We start from the raw sequence: 24,268 nt of genomic DNA on the forward strand, positions 1-24,268 counted from the left end.
CACCGCGCATTTCGGAAATCATGAAAGAAATTGGCAAAGTGCAACGAATTTTGAAATGGAACCGCCGAAACAATGTAACAATGACCGACATGCGACTCGCCGACATGATGATTTTGACTATAAGCTGTACATTACTACACGTAAATTTAAAACATTTAAGAATTCTGTCAACGACATTCATCCACAAGCGTGGCTCCATCAATTTTCTCATTGTTTTCCTCCCAACTGGTCATTAGAGCACAGATTAGAATTTATGTGTGGCTATTTAGAGAATGAACCAGCTGTAAGAATGCGATCGTTCATTCACGATTGCCACAGTGAAGGAGAATTTTATCATGCCTTTCTCTCAGCATATTGGTCTCAAGCTACACAAGACCGAGTAAAACATAGCATCATAATGATGAAACATTTAGAACAATCTGAATTTTCCAGTCTTGTGAAATATTTTGAAGACATGTTGCACAAGAATCAGTACCTGTCAAACCCATACAGCCCCTCAGAACTCATCCGCATTTGCTTAATCAAACTACCTGAACATTTACGACTTATTATTTTGGATGGACGTTACAAAGATGACATTGAAGCTTTTCAGGGACTGATACAAGAATTGGAAATTGACACTGACAATCGCGGAATGCGGAAACAGGAACACAACAATTACAGGTCACATCCATCACAATTAAGCGATGAAAGAAATAATAACTGGACACGACAAGGCTATTCTCACAACACAAATCGTGACCAAAACAGACACCACCCATATGACAACCGTTGGCAGAGTAGTAATAATTACAGGGAAAGATTACCTCTCCGCAGTAGTGACTATCACAGAGACAATCAGAGAAACAGACAATATGGGAACCAAAACAGTTACTATCAAGGGAGACAGAATAACTTCAGACACATCGGTCCTCCACGCAGTTACGACTCAGGAAGAAGTTCTCCGCCATGTGACCGACAAGAAATTAATTACAGAAATTACCGACATGACGATAGACGATATAATCGTAACGACAGACCTGAATTGTGTCAGAACTGGCCGGATTCAAACAGAGGTGGGCCCTCTCGGCAAGGTGAATTTGTAGAGGTTAGGTCTCCTAATTCCAATAACGACGTGCGCCAACAAAGAGACGGACAATGACTCGCACCGCATGCAGCCACATGCGCCGGCTGGCTCAGCGAAAAACAACATAGTCGCTAACCTTGAGAAAAATTTCAGCATTTCTTACCGACGTATACAACATGATAATTACTTTGAAGCTGAAACTCTGCGCACTAGAAAGGCTACAGGACTGCACCACATTTCACATGTAAAACCGTTTATTGAGAGATAATCTGCTTTTTAACTTTGTCTTTGCCATAGAACTTTTCACTTCACGTTTCTAGTATGCTCTGTCAGGCTTAAGAAACTGTTACCATGCAACAATGTTTGAAGTTAAATATCCAGTCAAGAACCTAGGGAACATTTTTAAACAGAAATTATGAATAAATTGTTATAGTGAACAGACGACACAGTGTTGTTGACAGATGTTTGCATAATTACACAGTTGGATAACTTCACACTTATGAAATTGTATTTTGTCTGTACTGCGTGAACTCTTCATATTTTTTCGGAACCATTGTGATACTACGAGAGCTTTGAATGTCGTAATTGGTATGGGATCGTGATTTTTAAAGTACGTTTGAGGTAGATGATACTTTTGAAATGAGCAGAGAATTTTTTTTAGGTTTTAAAATATCCAGAAAGCTACGACGATTTTGAGATGTGATTGATCTGTTATGATTTATTATTACGACGACAATGTGTATTATGCTGTTGAGGTATGTTTATGATCAATAAGCTGATGCTATATGAGGAATTTCATTATGCTATGTATTTATTATGATGAAATACTGAAGTGTCGCTGCAAGATTGACATGTCTACGAATATGTACATGTGTATTAAGGTAAGGAATAAGGACTCTGATTTATGAAAAGGATTTTGGAAACCAAGAATCGTACTTTAAGAGTTATGAAAGGTGTGTATATGCGTGAATGTATCACAATGCAGGCGAAAATTTTTGCACACTGTTATATTCATAGGATTTTGTTTCTACACATTTGCAACGCAAATTCTCGAACTGTGAATTTTTTTATATCAGACTGCCACTGTAGTGCAAACTGGTGTTGTAAATATTTCAGTAAGAAAGTTAAGTGACCACCTTCACGTAATGAGTCATGGGCACCCAGCTGCGCAACAGTCGCCTGGAATAAAGCCATTAGTGTGTGCCTTTCAGAGGCACAGGTGGAAAAAAAGGAGGCTATTATCCTCGCTATTGACATTCCTTTGTAGAAAGCATCGCAAATACGACACGCTCAGACTTGAAAACATATGATTATACTGTGGCGCTCTTAATTTATGATATTTACTAAAATGCCTAATGAAACAACGAGAAACATTTCACGGCTATTGTCTTGCTAGTTGAGAGAAATGCCATATGGCTTGCTTTATGTATTTATTTACTCATTTTGTTTAATATCTAGTTTCTAGCTGCACTGCAGCATTGGTTAAAATAAAATTTAATAGATGTACTAATATAGTTATTTTATGCCTACAGATCCAGTCAATAATAACTTTATAATCTATTCCAAAAAAAAGGAAGGACCACAAAAAGACATTTCCCTTCACAGGAATTGCGTACATAATTTTTGTCAATGACTGGGTAACTTATTTAGTAGTGTAAGTTAAGGTAATGCATCACCCTAGTGTTAGGATGTGACATAGGCATTAAACATGGCCATTTTTACTGTAATATTTTTTCTGCTTGAGCTATGTCATGTTTAGATATAAGTTATTGCATTTGCTGCTGCTGTTTGCCAGGCATAATGTTACTGAATTTGACTTTGTATTACTCTGTTAAGCCAGTTTTACTACGGATTTATTTTTCTTGTTTGTTGCGCATTGCCTTATATTAGTTGTAATATTGCATTTGCTTTGCTAATTTATGCTGCTTGCTTTGACAATCTCCATTTTTTTCATTGCTGTTTGTATTAATTGTTTTGTGCTGCTGCATTGCCTCGTCCCTTAGTTTAGCATCTGAGCTCAGTAGATTTCAGTTAGCTTAAGAGGGGTAGACTATATAAGAGAATGAGTTGCGATGAATTGGAAGAAATGCATTGAGAAGTTATACGAAAAAAGTACAGAAAGCAGGTATAGATAGGACTTTTTGGAAATAATGAAGAACAAAGGGAGATCTCCGAGAAGTAAAGAAAGTTTTGTTTGCAAAATACTGCATTAAAAAAAACCCTGTCCTTTCCTTGTGTTATCCCACTATGTGTTTGTGTACCCTTGGGTATTTGTGTTCTTCCTGTCTTTATGTGTTTATCTGATGAGAGTTACATTGTAGAATTTTTCTAATAATATGTTATTTACATTGTAGAGATGTTTAGACATTATTAATTCTGTTCTGTTTGAATGCTCAAGTGTGAAATTAATGTTTCGAAAACTATTCTCATTATTTTATATATTTACTTATGTCATAATTCCTGTAACACTGATGTATCTGTTTATTTCTATTCTTTTGTAAAGCCTGTTTTACTACAAATGTTATCTGTATTGTTATGTTCATTAATTATGTATTTTGTACCTTTGTTATTGTATTCTTATGTTATCAAATTATAATTGACACCAGTTCATCAAATTAAGTAACTTGTAAGTTACATTTCACTGCACACGTTTCTGTTGGTCATAGTATATGGACGATATTTGAGAAGTAGGGACTGATAGTGTTTGCACGTGTGTTAATAATTCAGCAAGGGACTGGATAACAGCATTGCTGGTTCTAAGGACAATTCCAAAAACTTTGTGAGTGCACAAGTGGTGGTTATGGACTTGCTATATTATCCGCAAGACTCTTCAATGGCGATTGTGCACCTGCACAGTCACAACAGATGGCTGCTGGCCACCTCTACAAGGACTACAGTGGGTCTGCACCTCTAGTGGCCCACCAATATCGTAACCTCTACCAGGACTACAGTGGGTCTGCTCTGTGATGACCTACCTACCAATATTCTTCAAAACTTCGACTGACTCTACGGTGGGTTTGCTCTGTTGGGGCCCATTACATGTCTGCATGTCAAGAGTCAGCACTGTCTTTCCGTTGGAAGGACAACACTACTTCCTCAAGACTGCATGGAAATCCACTACTTCCGTGTGCATTGTCTTTTACTGCTCAGACTTTGAGAAAACAAACTGCAGTTTTACTGTGATGAATGATCAGGACTGTCTTTATGGACTGTGAGAAAATTTTAGCTTTTGACCAACATTGTATCAATCAGTGTGTGCATTTGATTTCTTTGTTATTGTAATTATGAAAATTTTTTTCAAATCATTATTGGCCACTGCCCAAAACAATTTGTAAAATTTTTTGTGGGGAGCAAGGGGGCTATGTAAGTAGGCTGTTTATGTTTTCGTATTGGCAACGTTACATAGCGCTCAGTATGAAAATCACTGGCTGTGCTGTGTGCAGTCTGTGGCTAGTTTGCATTGTTGTCTGCCATTGTAGTGTTGGGCAGCTGGATGTGAACAGCGCGTAGCGTTGCGCAGTTGGAGGTGAGCTGCCAGCAGTGGTGGATGTGGGGAGAGAGATGGCGGAGTTTTGAAATTTGTAAGACTGGATGTCATGAACTGCTATATACATTATGACTTTTGAACACTATTGAGGTAAATGCATTGTTTGTTCTCTATTAAAATCTTTCATTTGCTAACTATGCCTATCAGTAGTTAGTGCCTTCCATAGTTTGAATCTTTTATTTAGCTGGCAGTAGTTCGAGTAACGAAGATTTTTGTGAGGTAAGTGATTTGTGAAAGGTATACGTTAATGTTAGTCAGGGCCATTCTTTTGTAGGGATTATTGAAAGTCAGATTGCGTTGCGCTAAAAATATTGTGTATCAGTTTAAGCACAGTCATGTATAATTTTTCTAAGGGGACGTTTCAAATGTTAATTTGCATAACATGCATTATTGGGCAATTCAAAATCCATGTTGGCTGCGGCAAGTGGCATACCAAAAGCCGTGGTCGCTGAATGTGTGGTATGGGATTCTAAAGTACAGAAATATAGGCCCCTATCTCATCGAAGAAAATCTTAATGGTAGGAAGTACACCACATTCCTGCAATAAACATTAGGCCTGTTACTGGAAGGAATACCTTTAGGAACAAGAAACAGAATGTGGTATCAACACGATGGGTGTCCGGCACATTTTTCGTTCATAGGCTATAAATGAGTTGCAGAGACAATCCCCAAATTGTTGGATTGGACGTGGCGGAGATGTGTTGTGGCCGCTGGACTTTTTTCTTGTGGGAATTCGTAAAAGACATTGTTTATAAAGACGTTCCAACTACACTTGAAGATATGCGAGAGAGAATTGTCTGAGCATGTACTTCGATAAGTGCCGATTTGAAAGGATGCACTGCATCATACCAATGCTCATCACTTCGAAAACCTTCTGTAAATGGACGTTCATGCCACCTTTTTGACCTTCGTTGACGTTCAAAGACCTTGCTGTTACACATCATTGGATCCGCCTCGATTGTCCCTATCAGAAAAAAGTACCAAACTGTATCATCCCATTTAAAAAGCAAAGCTGACCTTCGTATCTCTGAAGCGACCCCACACAGCAACAAGAAACCAACATCATATTATGGCCTCGTTGTCCCATGCAACTTTTGTCCCACCAACTTTCCAGCTGCTATCATACTTTCGGAGTTATTGTTAGTGGCATTAGTTAGTGACTTACCCTGTATACAGGCGCCGATAGTATCGCGTACGCTAGGCATGAAACGCAGTGCATTGGCGGTTCTGTCATTTGAAGTCTAATTATTCATGTGAAAACGTTTCCGACGTGATTATGGCCGCACGACGTGAAATAGCAGACTTTGAACGCGGAATGGTAGTTGGAGCTTGACGCGTGGGCAATCGTTAGGGAATTCAATATTCCGAGATCCAAAATGTGAAGCACCGAATTTCACCTTTTGCTCCTCCCTAAGGAAAACGCAATGGTGGACGGCCTTAACGACCGAAAGCAGCGGGTTCTGCGTAAGTTGTCAGAGCTAACAGCCAAGCAACACCGCGTAACTAACTGCAGAAATCAATGTGAACGTTTGACGAACGTATCCATTTCAACAGTGCGGCAAAATTTGGCGTTAATAGGCTGTAGCAGTAGACGACCTACGTGGGTGCCTTTGCTAACAGCACGATATCGGCTGCGGCTCCTCTCCTGGGCTCGTGACCGTATCGGTTGGACCCTAGACGTCTGGAAGACCGTGCGCTGGTCAGATGACTCCCGATTTTAGTTGGTAACAGCTGATAGTAGGCTTCGAGTGTGGCGAAGACCCCACGAATCTGTGGACCTAAGTTGTCAATAAAGCTGGTGGTGGTTCCATAATGGCGCAGGGTGTGTATACACTCCTGGAAATTGAAATAAGAACACCGTAAATTCATTGTCCCAGGAAGGGGAAACTTTATTGACACATTCCTGGGGTCAGATACATCACATGATCACACTGACAGAACCACAGGCACATAGACACAGGCAACAGAGCATGCACAATGTCGGCACTAGTACAGTGTATATCCACCTTTCGCAGCAATGCAGGCTGCTATTCTCCCATGGAGACGATCGTAGAGATGCTGGATGTAGTCCTGTGGAACGGCTTGCCATGCCATTTCCACCTGGCGCCTCAGTTGGACCAGCGTTCGTGCTGGACGTGCAGACCGCGTGAGACGACGCTTCATCCAGTCCCAAACATGCTCAATGGGGGACAGATCCGGAGATCTTGCTGGCCAGGTTAGTTGACTTACACCTTCTAGAGCACGTTGGGTGGCACGGGATACATGCGGACGTGCATTGTCCTGTTGGAACAGCAAGTTCCCTTGCCGGTCTAGGAATGGTAGAACGATGGGTTCGATGACGGTTTGGATGTACCGTGCACTATTCAGTGTCCCCTCGACGATCACCAGTGGTGTACGGCCAGTGTAGGAGATCGCTCCCCACACCATGATGCCGGGTGTTGGCCCTGTGTGCCTCGGTCGTATGCAGTCCTGATTGTGGCGCTCACCTGCACGGCGCCAAACACGCATACGATCATCATTGGCACCAAGGCAGAAGCGACTCTCATCGCTGAAGACGACACGTCTCCATTCGTCCCTCCATTCACGCCTGTCGCGACACCACTGGAGGCGGGCTTCACGATGTTGGGGTGTGAGCGGAAGACGGCCTAACGGTGTGCGGGACCGTAGCCCAGCTTCATGGAGACGGTTGCGAATGGTCCTCGCCGATACCCCAGGAGCAACAGTGTCCCTAATTTGCTGGGAAGTGGCGGTGCGGTACCCTACGGCACTGCGTAGGATCCTACGGTCTTGGCGTGCATCCGTGCGTCGCTGCGGTCCGGGCCCAGGTCGACGGGCACGTGCACTTTCCGCCGACCACTGGCGACAACATCGATGTACTGTGGAGACCTCACGCCCCACGTGTTGAGCAATTCGGCGGTACGTCCACCCGGCCTCCCGCATGCCCACTATACGCCCTCGCTCAAAGTCCGCCAACTGCACATACGGTTCACGTCCACGCTGTCGCGGCATGCTACCAGTGTTAAAGACTGCGATGGAGCTCCGTATGCCACGGCAAACTGGCTGACACTGACGGCGGCGGTGCACAAATGCTGCGCAGCTAGCGCCATTCGACGGCCAACACCGCGGTTCCTGGTGTGTCCGCTGTGCCGTGCATGTGATCATTGCTTGTACAGCCCTCTCGCAGTGTCCGGAGCAAGTATGGTGGGTCTGACACACCGGTGTCAATGTGTTCTTTTTCCCATTTCCAGGAGTGTACATGGAATGTTGTGGACTCTCTGATCAAACTGAAATTCTAAATGGTTATGATCGGCTACTTGGAGATCTTTTGCAGCCGTTCGTCGACTTCATGTACGCAAACGACGATGGAATTTTAATGGATGACAATGCGCCATGTGACTCGGTCAAAATTGTGCGTGATTGCTTTGTAGAACATTCTGAACAATCCGAGTGAACGATTTTGCCACCCAGACCGCCCGATATGAATCCTATCTAACATTTATGGGACATAACCGAGAGGTCATTCCACGCGCAAAATCCAGCAGACACTTGCGCAATCATGGCCGGCTACAGACGCAACATGGACGCTCATTATTTCTGTATGGGACCTGCAACGACTCGATGAGTCGATGCCAGGCAGAGTTGTTGCACAGCGCGGGGCAAAAAGAAATCCGACACGCTACTGGGAGGTATCCCGTGACTTTCGTCACCTCGCTGTACATTACAGCGCGTGGATGTTGCGTCTGCCAACTCTCTCAGTTTCATTCGTTCTACTGCCCGATGGCTGCCACCGTGGATTATCGTTTAATAGAAATTCAACAGATTTCGTTTTGTACTCATGTGTATGACGTCACACTTTTCCTTATTCAGAGACAACTGCACTTTTCGCACCAAACAGGTATCGTGTTTAAGTCATACTACAGTTGGCTTTGATCTACCGACAACTTTACTAGATCGTAAACAGTCTGATAGAGCTGCTCTGATTGTGTCCTATGATATGTAGATTTAGTTCTACAAGAAAGTGTTCGCCATAATTTTAAATGCAACGTCCACAGCGACATTTCTGATAATGGTCTCGAATCTGTAATCAACGCGCTTTTGCACAGTGTATAGATAAACAGTGTGAGAATTGAATGTTTTGTTTGTTGGTTGCAATTTTCAAATGAAGCGTCAGGAGGCATCACCTTTCTGGGCCTGGTCCGCTCTTTCAAAACCTTGGTGTGCGAAACGTTGAAAGGTTGCTTCAACGGCCTTCAAACACGCGGTAGAAGTGCATGTTTGTGGATCTCTCTCCAAACGCGGTTTTGGCTATTTGCACCTATTTACAGGCAATTTAAGCGCCGAAAAACTGTGCAGTATTTATCAAAAATGCCTTCTGAGGTCCGTTAAGAAGCTATTTGGTTCGAATCAAATAAACAGGGTGCTTCAAGAGGATAATGGACCCAAAAACATCGCAGCCGTCTCTGTACAGTGTACAAACAACACCATGGAAGGTCGACGATGGATCGGCCTGCAAATTCTCCAGATGCATATCCAATCGAAATGTCTGGTAGTATATTAAGATGAAGCTTAAAGGAAGGATAATATATACTTTGAATCAGCTGTCACATAACATCAGGAATATATGGGGATCGTGACGGACAGAATATGCAGAAAATCTCGTGAAAAGCATGCCAAAAAGATGCAAAACTAATGTCAATAATGGCGGCGATTGAATTAACTATAGGGTAATTGTGAAATTACTAATAACATGTATTTTCATGTAAACATATATTTATAATATTTCATACAGATAACGGCGTACATTTTCTTGTGGAACTGACTGTATGCAGATCAGGAAGAACAGAGGGCATAAAACCCCTCCTCGGGGAAAACCAGATATAACTTCTCTTTCACTCGATGATTTTCCGTCGATTACTGCGTACTGTGTGACCTTTCTGACAGGTAACCAGGAATCCAGTCGGACAACTGAAACGGTATGTAGGCGCGCAATTGGTTAGAAGTCTCATCTGAGGAATGGAGAAATGGTGTCAAAACCCTTCTGGAAAGATGGAATCAATTATAAATGCCCTGTCAGTAGCCCTCATTACCTCGTGAGGATGAAGGTCTAGTTGTGTACCATAGGAGTGATATTTCCTGAATTCGTACTGTGTGTCAACAGACTGTTTACTTTCGAAGTAATTCATAGTGTACGAGCAGATTATATGTTCTGGGGTGCACTCAGCATCTTTATGCTAACTGAGGAGCTGCTTGATCGAGCAGCGGCAGCTCCATGTCACGAAAACTGACAACAGCCGGGAGAGGGAGAGAGTGTATGTGTGAAATGTTATGGGACTTAACTGCTAAGGTCATCAGTCCATAAGCGTACACACTACTTAACCTAAATTATCCTAAGGACAAACACACCCACGCCCAAGGGAGGACTGGGACCTCCACTGGGAGAGAGGGAGCAGTATTCAGAGCCCACGGGCCCCATATACACATCCAAAGATGCCAGTCAGCTGAGAATGAGATGTTGGCCAGTCAGTCTGTTGGACCTTCCGAGGTCTGTTCAGATGGAGCATGTACTTTTTTTGTGGTTGTCTCCTGAAATTGCAGAGGTGCTTACGAATAATCCCATGTGTCAGGAACGCACTTACAGGGTGGCCAAAATAAGATTTCCCAGGAAAATGTTGCACGGTCACTAAGATAGGCAACCCAAGTTACATCCTCCATCCTTACTTGCACATCTTAAGGTGCACACAACGTTTTCCTGGTCAATTTTATTTTGCTGATTCTTCAGTTGCTACTTATCCATCCCGTCTCAAAACACTGGCACGTTCCAGTTGTCTGCTAGCAGGTGCTGGGCTGTCCCGGTGTCCGGTAGCCTCGTATTCAGCGCTCAGTGGGCGGCAGACAGGGGCACCAGCAAGTGGACCCCGCTGCGCCCGATCCCACTAGTAATTAGGGCGGCGGCGGGGGGGGGGGGGTTATTGAGTGGAGGGGGAAGGGGGAGGCGTGCCTCTGTGGCCTTGCGTCGCCTGGCTCCGCCCTAATTGAGTGCGGTCCTGACAGTTAGGCAAATGTTTGCGAGGCGCCCCCGAGGCGCGCTGGGGCGTCGCCAGCTGTGGACGCAGCGCCGCGAAACCTGACCCGCGGCCCGCCCGTTAATCTGCGACCCATTAGCGCTGCGGCGGAATGTCGGCGCCTAGATCCACGCCCACGAGCTGCAATCTGCTGTCAGCTGCACAGCAGAGGGGACTTGGCTTTGCTCCACACTTCATGATTTATTCTCGCTGTATTGACATTTGCAATTCATGGTAAGAATCACTGTTTAAGTACCTATGTGTGATATGGCGGAAAAATAAAAAAAAAGACGTGGCAACTATTGCAAAAGTTTATTTATCCAAGATTAACAGCACATGTACAATGAAGTGGACTGAAACAAAACATAAAATAAATCACTTCTTGGAATAGAACAAAACACTTTTGTCTGCTGAACGCCAGTTCATTAAACACACATTCATGAAAGTCAAAGTTCGAGGTGATGCTCGACGCTCTGTGTTAAAGTGAAACCTGAATGAAGAAAGAGTAAGTTCTCCAGAGAGTAAAATTATCTCAGTTCATCAGGTAGCCATTAGAAAGTTAAACAGTAATGCATTTACAAGTCCACCAGTCTGCCACCATCAGACAGTAGCCGTCTTCTTTGGGTAGGAGGCCACGAACGCTCTGAGTCCACAGCTGGCAGCTCCACAGCGACGTCGCGGATGTGGCTCTCGAGTTAAGATCCCGATTTACGAAATGTTTTGGGAATCGGCACCTGACACAGGAAACTCGCACAGTGCAATATGGTGTGGTCTGGCTCGAGCCCTACCCCCAGTATCACTTGGCGCTAGGACAAAGCCAAATCTGTTTTCGACCACGTGTCTGGCAGGAGACAGTAGGTCCGTGCGACCTGTGGCTTCAAGCCGCATTTGCGTTGCCGCCTGTTCGACGTTCCGAGCGAGGCTGTCTGTCTTGTGGAAACGTTTTAGGCTTCTTTGAAGCACTGGTGTGCTGTTGATTGATGACACTGCACGTATTAAGCCTCAATACAGCATTGTAGACACTGCAAGTAGTCCAGTCATGTCTAAATGCTCGGACCATGCAGCACCGATACATAGGGTGCTGGACAGTATTCCCAGGATCCTCACTTCACAATGGTTTCTGAAGCGTGCTAAGTCTGCTTTCATGTGATAGATGAGTCTGTCTTCGAGCGTGTGCCAGTCCGTATGTTTCAGCATCTCAGCGACACTATGCTAGAGTTCAAACAAACACATTGAAGGCTGTCTGCTACTGACACCTTTCATCCTACGATTTGCACAGACATTAATAAGTGCTTTGTCACATCCAGTGAGCAGTCTACATGCTTAATGACGCAGATACTGAGGAAGCTCGATTCATTTAGCTGGTATTGGATGCCTAACTGGATGTTTTGAAGGAATTATTGAAATACATCGAATCACCAAGAAATATTTAATGCAAAGGAATGAAATTTTGAGAATACATTTCTCTAAGTTATATATACAGGGTGTTACAAAAAGGTACGGCCTAACTTTCAGGAAACATTCCTCACACACAAAGAAAGAAAATATGTTATGTGGACATGTGTCCGGAAACGCTTACTTTCCATGTTAGAGCTCATTTTATTACTCCTCTTCAAATCACATTAATCATGGAATGGAAACACACAGCAACAGAACGTACCAGCGTGACTTCAAACACTTTGTTACAGGAAATGTTCAAAATGTCCTCCGTTAGCGAGGATACATGCATCCACCCTCCGTCGCATGGAATCCCTGATGCGCTGATGCAGCCCTGGAGAATGGCGTATTGTATCACAGTCGTCCACAATACGAGCACGAAGAGTCTCTACATTTGGTACCGGGGATGTGTAGACAAGAGCTTTCAAATGCATCCATAAATGAAAGTCAAGAGGGTTGAGGTCAGGAGAGCGTGGAGGCCATGGAATTGGTCCGCCTCTACCAATACATCGGTCACCGCATCTGTTGTTGAGAAGCTTACGAACACTTCGACTGAAATGTGGAGGAGCTCCATCGTGCATGAACCACATGTTGTGTCGTACTCGTAAAGGCACATGTTCTAGCAGCACAGGTAGAGTATCCCGTATGAAATCATGATAACGTGCTCCATTGAGCGTAGGTGGAAGAACATGGCGCCCAATCAAGACATCACCAACAATGCCCGCCCAAACGTTCACAGAAAATCCGTGTTGATGACGTGATTGCACAATTGCGTGCGGATTCTCGTCAGCCGACACATGTTGACTGTGAAAATTTACAATTTGATCACTTTGGAATGACGAAACTAAAATGAGCTCTAACATGAAAATTAAGCGTTTCCGGACACATGTCCACATAACATATTTTCTTTATTTGTGTGTGAGGAATGTTTCCTGAAAGTTTGGCCGTACCTTTTTGTAACAGCCTGTATATATATAATTAACATTGCTAGATTACACGTGAATGTTAGTGCGAGATAAGTCATTGTAAATGTGAAATGCTTGCGATTTAATAAGTTGTATAATCTCCAAAATATTGAGTGCTAGAATGCAAACGTGCATTCATTTTGTTGTACAGTTCGAAATGGCTCTGAGCAATATGGGACTTAACAGCTGAGGTCATCAGTCCCCTAGAACTTAGAACTACTTAAACTTAACTAACCTAAGGACACCACACGCATCCATGCCCGTGGCAGGATTCGAACCTGCGACCGTAGCGGTCGCGCTGTTGTAAAGTTGCCGGACGGTAGTTTTGTGGGATGGAGTTTGATGCATGTTGCATTTGGTTGGTCGATATAGGGATGGTTAATGCCGTTTGTGGATGACACTGCAGTTGTCAGCCAAACATGTCCCAAATGAACTCCATCGGAGACAGATGTGCCGATGGAACAGGCCAAGCTAACGTGTCGACACTCTGTAGAGCATGTTGGGTTACAGCAGTAGTATATGGGCCACCTGTAGAGGTGTACAAATTCCCCTTGCAGCCTGCTTGCCCCTAGCTCCTCCGCAACCATTCATGCAGGTCAGCCTGCCGCGACATACACACAAGAGTGCGCGTGTACTGAGGCATAGTGGGTAATGCGGCCGACTTGGGCTACCTGGGTTCCCGCAGGGCTGCCAAGCTTCACGGGACCCGCTCAGCTTGCTGCGCCTGACAACAGGTTGCGCCCTCAAGCTACCGTGACTAGAGTAGCCAGGTAGTTAGCCCGCAGTTCATTTATGGCAACGGTGGGGACAGCACAACGAATAGGTCGAATTTTAGTGAGATTAAAAATAATTGACAACTGGCGAATACTTGCTGGTAACGAAACAGAGCACAAGTGCCGCATGGGAAACGTTTTAGTGTGTTTATGAGGCCGCTTCAAATAAATCGGTAGGTGTGTCTCAATCCAAACTATGTAAAAAGCTCTTAAGTACTTATTCGGGAACCTCGAGTATGTTACGACATGTGTGCAAATTTGACAAGCAGTTCCCTCACTCCGTAAATATCTTGAAAGATTACAAAGATTTAGTGGCCGAAAAGTGCATCGAAATGTGTGCTAAGGACCTGAGACCATTTAGCAGTATAGAGGGAGAAGGATTTCATGGTAACCCGCAAACGATGTCAAAATCTTTTGTAAGGTACTCTATTCCATACACTGTCCGAAATATTATGTAGACAGTGATGTTCCTCTTGAGGTCAAGTGTTCAAAATTTCTTCAAGATCGGAATAAAACTGTAGGTTGGTGTAGAAGTGTGTAAGTAAAGTATCCTCCGCCATGCATCATTCAGAATTTTAAGCAGACAGTGCCCTTCATCCTGCTTTGAATATCACGTCTGCCCAATTTCATCAAGATCGGAATAAAAACGTACAATTTGTCGAATTCCGTTAGGTAAAGTAACCTCTGCCATGCACCCTACGAAATTTTATGTAGACTGTGACCTACCTCTTGGTTTCAAGGTATAGTGTGCAAAATTTCATCAAGATTGTATGCAATACAAACACACGGACACAATGAAAACGCACTTTCAGTTTTTCTCAAATTTTCCAATTTTTCGGTCGATTTTCCAAAAACTTTATTTCATAAAAACCTTGTCCTGAGAATTACGAACACAGCAAAAAAAAATAGCCGAATTGGTCCAGCCGTTCTCGAGTTTTACGCTTATCAACGCATTTGGCAATTCATTTTTATTTATATAGATAATAAGCCCGAAATACACGCGTAAAGGAAGAATGTACAAATAAAAACCAATATTTTTTGACCTTAAATTAACATAATGTTGGGGTTTGCTTTTGGTGCTCAGGTAAAATAAAAACTTTTAATTAACATTCATAATACGACAACGACGGGCGCAGACTAAACGGCTGCGTAGCGCAGCTCAGCAGTAATATGGGCAGGCAAGCGAGTTTCCCGCAGCCTGCCTGGGTTGGGTTGTGCTTAGCTTGGCTGGGAGTGAGGCAGCCAGCCCGTTCTGTTGACAACGCGCGGCGGCCTGCCCGCCTGGCCACCGGGCAAGCATGGGCGGGTTAAAAGCGGAACACGTACACCACTGGCCACCTGTTGCCCTATAGGAAAATGACCCTCCCTCCCAAAATTACTGTTAGTGAATGACAGTGCAATAGGTCGAATTACTAGATTAACGTGCAAATTTGCGGTTGGAGTGCGTGGGATAACCACGAGAGTGCTTAAGTGTTTCTGTTGCCATACAAAATCGCACTACATACAATAACCCCAGACGTAGATCCAATGCATCTACCACACAGGCAGTTTGGTTGCAGGCCATCGACCAGCCTCCTCCTAAAGCCTCCTCCTAACCGACACACAGCCGTCACTGGCACTGAGGCAGAACGGGCTTTCGTCCGAACACACAACAGACCCTCACTCTGCCCTCAAAAGAGGTCTCACTTGACTCCACTGAAATCGCAATGGCGGCGGTTTGGGCTCAGTGGAATGCACGCTACAGGGCGTCTGTCTGGGAGCTGTTCCTGCGTTGTGTCGCTGTTCTGCCAACAGTTGCTCAGACTGCTGCTGCTGAAGCAATAAGGTGTGCCTCAGCCATGTGTGAAACACGGTTGTCTTCTTTCTCGGCAGTGTTTTTCGCTCGAATATCATGTCGTTTTTGGAAACTCAGAATCTACTATGTAGGAATCAACATGGATTCCGGAAACAGCGATCGTGTGAGACCCAACTCCCTTTATTTGTTCATGAGACCCAGAAAATATTAGATACAGGCTCCCAGGTAGATGCTATTTTTCTTGACTTCCGGAAGGCGTTCGATACAGTTCCGCACTGTCGCCTGATAAACAAAGTAACAGCCTACGGAATATCAGACCAGCTGTGTGGCTGGATTGAAGAGTTTTTAGCAAACAGAACACTGCATGTTCTTATCAACGGAGAGACGTCTACAGACGTTAAAGTAACCTCTGGTGTGCCACAGGGGAGTGTTATGGGACCATTGCTTTTCACAATATATATAAATGACCTAGTAGATAGTGTAGGAAGTTCCATGCGGCTTTTCGCGGATGATGCTGTAGTATACAGAGAAGTTGCAGCATTAGAAAATTGTAGCGAAATGCAGGAAGATCTGCAGCGGATAGGCACTTGGTGCAGGGAGTGGCAACTGACCCTTAACATAGACAAATGTAATGTATTGCGAATACATAGAAACAAGGATCCTTTATTGTATGATTATATGATAGCGGAACAAACATTGGTAGCAGTTACTTGTGTAAAATATCTGGGAGTATGTGTGCGGAACGATTTGAAGTGGAATGATCATGTAAAATTAATTGTTGGTAAGGCGGGTACCAGGTTGAGATTCATTGGGAGAGTCCTTAGAAAATATAGTCCATCAACGAAGGAGGTGGCTTACAAAACACTCGTTCGACCTATACTTGAGTATTGCTCATCAGTGTGAGATCCGTACCAGATCGGGTTGACGGAGGAGGTAGAGAAGATTCAAAGAAGAGCGGCGCGTTTCGTCACAGGGTTATTTGGTAACCGTGATAGCGTTACGGAGATGTTTAACAAACTCAAGTGGCAGACTCTGCAAGAGAGGCGCTCTGCATCGCGGTGTAGCTTGCTCGCCAGGTTTCGAGAGGGTGCGTTTCTGGATTAGGTATCGAATATATTGCTTCCCCCTAGTTATACCTCCCGAGGAGATCACGAATGTAAAATTAGAGAGATTAGAGCGCGCACAGAGGCCTTCAGACAGTCGTTCTTCCCGCGAACCATACGCGACTGGAACAGGAAAGGGAGGTAATGACAGTGGCACGTAAAGTGCCCTCCGCCACACACCCTTGGGTGGCTTGCGGTATATAAATGTAGATGTAGATGTAGATGCCACGCGGCCATCCGGAGCCCCGTCTTCTTGTGTGGCGATACATTGTCGTGGCCAGTGCTGCCAGCAATCACGTACAATCGCCACATTCCGGCCAAGTCAGCCACAGTGGCCCTACTAGTAATACACTTGTGCGACTGGCGCGAAATCTGAATAAACGACATCTTTGAGATGTAGCAAGACACCTACCAACTTTAATTTATGTCGCAGATCTCCTTTTTGGAGAGTGTTTACGAACGAAAGGCAAGACTTGAACAACACCGTCTTTAATGCTCACCAGAGCGAGAAGCGAATGAATTGAGGGAATGGAAGTACACTGACCCTGAGTATAAAGTCACCTGGAGGGGCGTTCGCCGCTAGTATGAACGCAAGCATAGCCAGGGTGAGCGCTGGAAGTCCAGGCCGCGGACCTGGCCTATACGAACGTCCGGCTTGGGGGATCGTGCACTGCAACTCCAGTGTCGTAGTAGTAGTAGTATGAAACGTCCCCTTTGAATAATTTATACATGAAACGTCCCCTTAAAACAAATTATACAAGACTGTGCTTAAACTGACACACAATATTTTTAGTGCAACGCAATCTGACTATCAAAGATCCCTGCAAAAGAATGGCCCTGAGTAACATTAAACTATACCTTTCAGAATTACTCTACCAGTGGTTGTCATATGGGTGGTGTCTGTTTTGGTCACGATTTACGTGGTAAGAATAGAATTGTCGTGTCCAGTTATTGTTTCTATCGTCACGGAATTGTGACGGAAGTGACCTGTAGTGATTGTTTTCCTGTTTTCGCATCCCGCGACTGTCTGTGTCTATTTCTAATTCTAGTAAGAGTCCCTGAAAAGATTCAATGTCGTCTTTGCAACGTCCTGCCAAAATAATATGCCGTAAATGTTCAGGTAATTTGATTAAACAAATGCGGATGAGTTCTGAGGGGCTGTATGGGTTTGACAGGTACTGATTCTTGTGCAACATGTCTTCAAAATATTTCACAAGACTGGAAAATTCAGATTGTTCAAAGTGTTTCATCATCATGATGCTATGTTTTACTCGGTCTTGTGTAGCTTGAGACCAATATGCTGAGAGGAACGCATGGTAAAATTCTCCTTCATTGTGACAATCGTGAATGACCGATCGCATTCTTACAGCTGGTTCATTCTCTAAGTAGCCACACATAAATTCTAACCTGTGCTCCAATGACCAGTTGGGAGGAAAACAATGAGAGAATTGATGGAGCCACGCTTGTGGATGAATGTCATTGCCAGAATTCTTAAATATTTTGAATTTACGTGTAGTAATGAACAGCTTATAGTCAAAATCATCGTGTCGACGAGTCACATATCGGTCATTGTTACGTCGTGTCGGCGGTTCCATCTCAAAATTCGTTGCACCTTGCCAATTCCTTTCATAATTACCAAAATGCCCTGTGTTATTATTTTGTGGCTTTTCCGTATTTCTATGTCCCTCTTCCCGTATTGGAGCGCGAGTGTCCTCTGAAATATGTAACTCTTGTATTACCTGTGTCAATTGATCTTGTACTTCCCGGATTTCTCTTTTGTACTGTGTATTGATTTGATTTTGATTTTGTTTGAATTTTCTTATTTGTTCATACTCTTCTGTGTCAGTGAAGGCTACGGGTCTTGTGTCATTCAGATCATCATCTACCTTTGTAGATAAGTTAGTGACCTGATCCGAAAGTTCGGCTACTTTCTCCGATAGTGAACACATTTCCTCAGTGTGTTTTTCTGAACCAAGTTTCAGAGTGTCCATTTGTGTTGAAATCGAATCTACTGTGTTCTTTAAGTTTTCCTGAGTTTTTGCCAGTTGTGTAACCGAATCGGTAGATGCAACTGAGTCAATTTTAGCCCACAAGGTCTCATGATTTTCATGAACAATGGTTTGCAGCTCTTTTATGGCTGCTTCGTGATTCTGTAATGCATTTTCATGCCGCGAAAAAATAGGCTGAAAATGCTCACAAATTTGTGTTTTTACATCATTACAGACTTTTTGACATTTCGATTCAATGTTATGTAACTCAGTAGTTAAATCTTCACGTGTTTGTTCAAGCTTATGTTCCACTGAGTCTAACTTTTGAAGCTTTTGTTCCATTGTGTCTAACTTTTGAAGCTTTTGTTCCATTGTGTCTAACTTTTGAAGATTTTGTTCCATTGTGTCTAACATTTGAAGATTTTGTTCCATTGTGTCTAACTTTTGAAGCTTTTGCTGTGTTTGTCCCATTTGTTGTATTAATTGTAATAACAATGTATTGGTGTCTGAAACATGTTCCTCAGTGTTTTTCGGCAGTGAATTTGCACCGGCAACATTCACATTTTGTCAAGAGGAAATTGTTCTTGACTCATTTGAAAAAACGGTGAGGACCCAAAACCTAAGTCTACAGTATTTGCAATATTGTGTTCTGTCATTTCGGATTCCTGAGGCGAGCTGTTGCCGACCGATCGATCGATAATGCTTCCCTGTTCACTAATTGTTTCACCGTCTACACCATTGTTTGCCGCCCGCTCCATTTCCCTATGCACAATTACCAAATAAACTACTTCGAATGTCTGTTAATTCACTACACAGTGGTGCTGATAAGCTACGCTCGTCGTCACTATTATTTCTCAGTTTACTTTGGAGCCTAGTGTTACGTTTTTCACACGCCATTATTGTCACAATATTTCACACGATAACACAGAAAAGCACAATTTGAAGTGCAAAAATAAGAGAACACATTAACATAGCACTGAAAATAGTATCTAGTTAATTGCAGCTGCGAAATGCTTGGTGCAAATCTACATGCATGCCAAAACTGTTTTACTGTGCAACAATGAAAAACCACAACTACCAAGGAGATTCTCTCTACAATTACGCGCTAGCAATAAACAAAATCTACGCTAAATACACAAACTACAAGAAAAAATCAGAAGATTCCAGTGAGGTATCCTCGGCTAAGGGTCGACATATGAAACGTCCCCTTTGAATAATTTATACATGAAACGTCCCCTTAGAACAAATTATACAAGACTGTGCTTAAACTGACACACAATATTTTTAGCGCAACACAATCTGACTATCAAAGATCCCTGCAAAAGAATGGCCCTGAGTAACATTAAACTATACCTTTCAGAAATCACTTACCTCACAAAAATCTCCGTTACTCGAACTACTGCAATACAGCGAGCGGCACTACTGCCAGCTAAATAAAAGATTCAAACTATGGAAGGCACTAACTACTGATAGAGATAGTTAGCAAATGAAAGATATTAATAGAGAACAAACAATGTATTTACCTTAATATCATCACAAGTCATAATATATGTAATTTCAAAACTCCGCCATCTCTCTCCTCACATCCACCACTGCTGGCGGCTCACCTCTAACTGCGCAACGCTACGCGCTGTTCACATCCAGCTATAGCAGTTCATGACAACAATGGCAGACAACAATGCAAACTAGCCACAGGCTGCACACAGCACAGCCAGTGATTTTCATACAGAGAGCGCTACGTGGCGGCGGCGTTACCAATATAAGAACCTAAACAGCCTACTTACATAAATAAAACATAAACAGCCTACTTACAGTAGTAGAGGGGTTTTGTGGGCGCACGACAGCAAGGTCTTCTGTGCCCGTTCAGTATCATAGTGAGACGGGGGTCAAGAAAGAAACTCAGAACATTTACATCAAACGGAACATAAAACACGGGGAACAATCGTGGAAAAATATGTGCTCACCCACACCGAAGCGTAGGAAGAAGCAGGGCGTCAGCACTAAAACATGGACAACACAGGAAGAAAAAGGTAGAGGGAGCTGAAACAATGGAGCAGATGGAAGTGGCTGGCTGACCGCAAGGAAAAAAGGGAGGAGTCAGCCACTCTGCAATACACTAAAACCGCCGTGTCGGCTGCCTTTGTACTGTGCGGCAGGTCACTTCGTCGCCGCGGTGGCCGTGCGGTTCTAGGCGCTGCAGTCCGGAACCGCGAAACTGCCACGGTCGCAGGTTCGAATCCAGCCTCAGGCATGGGTGTGTGTGATGTCCTTAGGTTAGTTAGGTTTAAGTAGTTCTAAGTTCTAGGGGACTGATGATCTAAGATGTTAAGTCCCATAGTGCTCAGAGCCGTTTGAACCATTTCACTTCGTCACACGGTTTTAAGACATCGTTTACGTATTTGGATTCTGGATTCTGTCATGAACATATTTTTTATAAGTTCAGTATCGGCCAGAAATCTGAAGGTGGACTCGACAACATCCAAGATGCAGTTCGGAAGCCTCTACTTGTGAATGTTGGGGTTCTCATCCCTGTGAGCTTGTAGATATTTACAACAGCTAATGTGATACAGAGGATGAACGCAACGTTCATCTGTTGACACCATGTGGCGTTTATATCACCACGTTTGTGACCACCAATGCTCTTTCCGTCTTCCAACAGATTGTCCTTCATATCCCTGACAAGTTTTCTCAATCTAGAGCGTTCTAGAAGTATCCTGCGTAAGTTTTCTCACAAGCAACCGACGGAATCGTTCCTCAACGAGCTAGTATTGAAGTGTTGCTTCAAGAAGTGTGGGTGACAGGAAGGTCGTACCATACATTTAATTATCTATGAAGCACTTCGGATGCGATTTCGTCATTGAAACTTTTGGAACTTATTGTACATGAGTTCTACTAATAAACAAAAAGCTAACATAAAATTGACGTTTCGTCTCAAATTCATGACCTTCCCTCCTTAATTGAAGTTAACGTTCCAGGCAGACCGAATTCTTCGTTGCAAAATGCATCGCTAAGAAGCATTTGATTTTAGCCCACAAATGGTGTTGGCTTTTATATTGAAGCAATTTTCCACTGTAAACTGAAAATCATGCTGTGGTGGAGCACCGTCAAATCATTTCCATCTAAACAACCGTCAGTGATTATAAATCGAAGAATTTGCCAAGAATCCCGAAACTGTTGTAAGTACTTCCCAGTCAGCTTCTACTCCGCGTTATTAAACCTGCGAAATATTGAAATAAACTTGTGGTGTCACCGCCAGGCACCACACTTGCTAGGTGGTAGCTTTTTAATCGGCCGCGGTCCGCTAGTATACGACGGGCCCCCTGTGTCGCCACTGTCAGTAATTGCAGACCGAGCGCCACCACACGGCAGGTCTAGAGAGAATTACTAGCACTCGCCCCAGTTGTACAGCCGACGTTGCTAGCCATGGTTCACTGAGGATTACGCTCTCATTTGCCGAGACGCTAGTTAGCATAGCCTTCAGCTACTTTTGCTACGACCTAGCAAGGCGCCATTACCAATTGATATTGTGATTATAAAGCTTGTACAGTAACGAGAGATGTTCTACAAATGTGGATTAAAGTTAAGTATTCCAGAAGCTACGTACTTTTCTTTATAGCATTCATTACGTATCCTGTTTCAGACCTCACGCCAGCCTGCGTGAGCTTATAGCGTGCATTTCGGTCTCCTCCAACAAAACAGTGTTGGCACGTCTGCCGACACTTCAAAACTCGAGCCTCTACCTTGGGTCTATCAGGATGTCGTCCGTCAATGCAGCTCTTAGCTTCCTGCCTAGGGGCTGCCTGAATTATTGTTTCCCTAGGCCGACGTCATCTTTCCGTAATCTCTTCTGGAGATACAGAAGTAAGGCAAAAATGTGGAAATAGCAAAAACATGACGCATTACCGTGCCGCAGTGCCGTGTAGCAAGGCCACTGCCATTCAAAACAGTTTCGAGTCCTGTCGAAATGGATAGACACAGGTCCTGCACGGTTTTAAAGGGAATCTTATACCATTCTCCCTGAAGACAGTGGCAAGTTCAGGTAATTGTGATGGTGGTGAACAGCGATCACCCACCATTTTGTCGAAAGCACACCGCGAAGACTCAATAATATTGAGATCTGGTGATTGTGGTGGCCACGGGAGGTGCAACGTTTCACATTCGTGCTCACATAAACAGCCCTGGGGGATGCGAGTTGCGTGGAAAAAACCCTGTGGTCTTACTGAATCACCGTAGGGGGACAAACATTGTACCACGGGGTGGACATGCCCAGCCAAAGTAGTCTCATAATTTTGCGCAGAGTAACTGTGTGACCCATAGAATACCACGATATGGCTGCCCAAACCACCACCGAACCTCCGGCATGCTGCACTCTCGGGACGTATACTCGGCCACAAATCAGAAGCAGTGTGAAACAAGACTCATTCGACCAAATGACCATCCTTTACTGCTTCCACACTCACGATCACCCAACACACACTTTCGTCCACGTTGTGAGTTAGCGGATGGTGTTTTCTCGCCTTCCTCGTATGCAGTATAAACCTTCACTGGTGCCTCTTGAAACACCGAACACCTCGACTCCCTTGGTCCCACCATATCAGTGCCAGTAATTTGACCACTCTTGAACACCATCATCTCCGACATAACGCAAGAACAACCACACAGAACACTGTTGTCACCACGATTGATACTTGCAATGTATTGAGGACACTGCACAGGTGCCGTTCGTGGTCGAATACAACAGCGCAAACTGCAGGATCGTCCAGCTTGTGTGTTTGCGTCCAAGTGTGTCTTCCTCGCGATGTTTCCGTACTTTTGACCGACCGCTGTATGTTACTGGGTGACAGACCGTCAGTAGACCACGTACTAGACACGTGTGAATTCAGGCGAAAAGCAAACGTAGCGTCCACTGGAGTATGCTTGTGTGCCTCGCGTTTGGAATGTTAAAAGCGCACATCAACCCCTGCAGTGTCTCGTCCCAGTGAGTATGATCTTCGTGGTCGTACCCGAGTAGCGGGGCACAAAGGTTCCGATTGATCTTCTCATTGTTGGAGGCATTTGGATAATAGGAGGTAATGGCAGACTGTCTCTCTCCTAACGTAAAGCAAAACTGTTGGGTTGCTGCACAAGTTCTTAGCGTTTTTATTTAAGTTTAATAAACACAACAAAGACCGATGACACAGGCTTTAGTCGTCAATATTATATTGTCCTTCACAATATACAACAGTCTACCCGCTTTTGGGTTCCGCGACTATAGAAATCACGTGGTTTGAAGCGAAGAATTCATCGAGCCACATCCGGAACGCATTTTCATCCGGAAAGGAAAGGGGGGGGGGGGGCGGTCACGTTCGGAATGTGTTGTGCTATGCGTGCCTTCAATTCAGCTACGTTCATGTAATTGGAGCACTGAATGCAACATCCTTCAGATAACCCGTACAAGTTACACGTATGAAGTTCAGGTGATCTGAACGGCCAGGCTGTAGGTAAACGGCGGCTTGCATTTCCGATATACCTCTGCAGCAGCCGCTTCACTGG

This window comes from Schistocerca cancellata, chromosome 7, assembly GCF_023864275.1.
Source record: "Schistocerca cancellata isolate TAMUIC-IGC-003103 chromosome 7, iqSchCanc2.1, whole genome shotgun sequence".
NCBI lineage: Eukaryota > Metazoa > Arthropoda > Insecta > Orthoptera > Acrididae > Schistocerca > Schistocerca cancellata.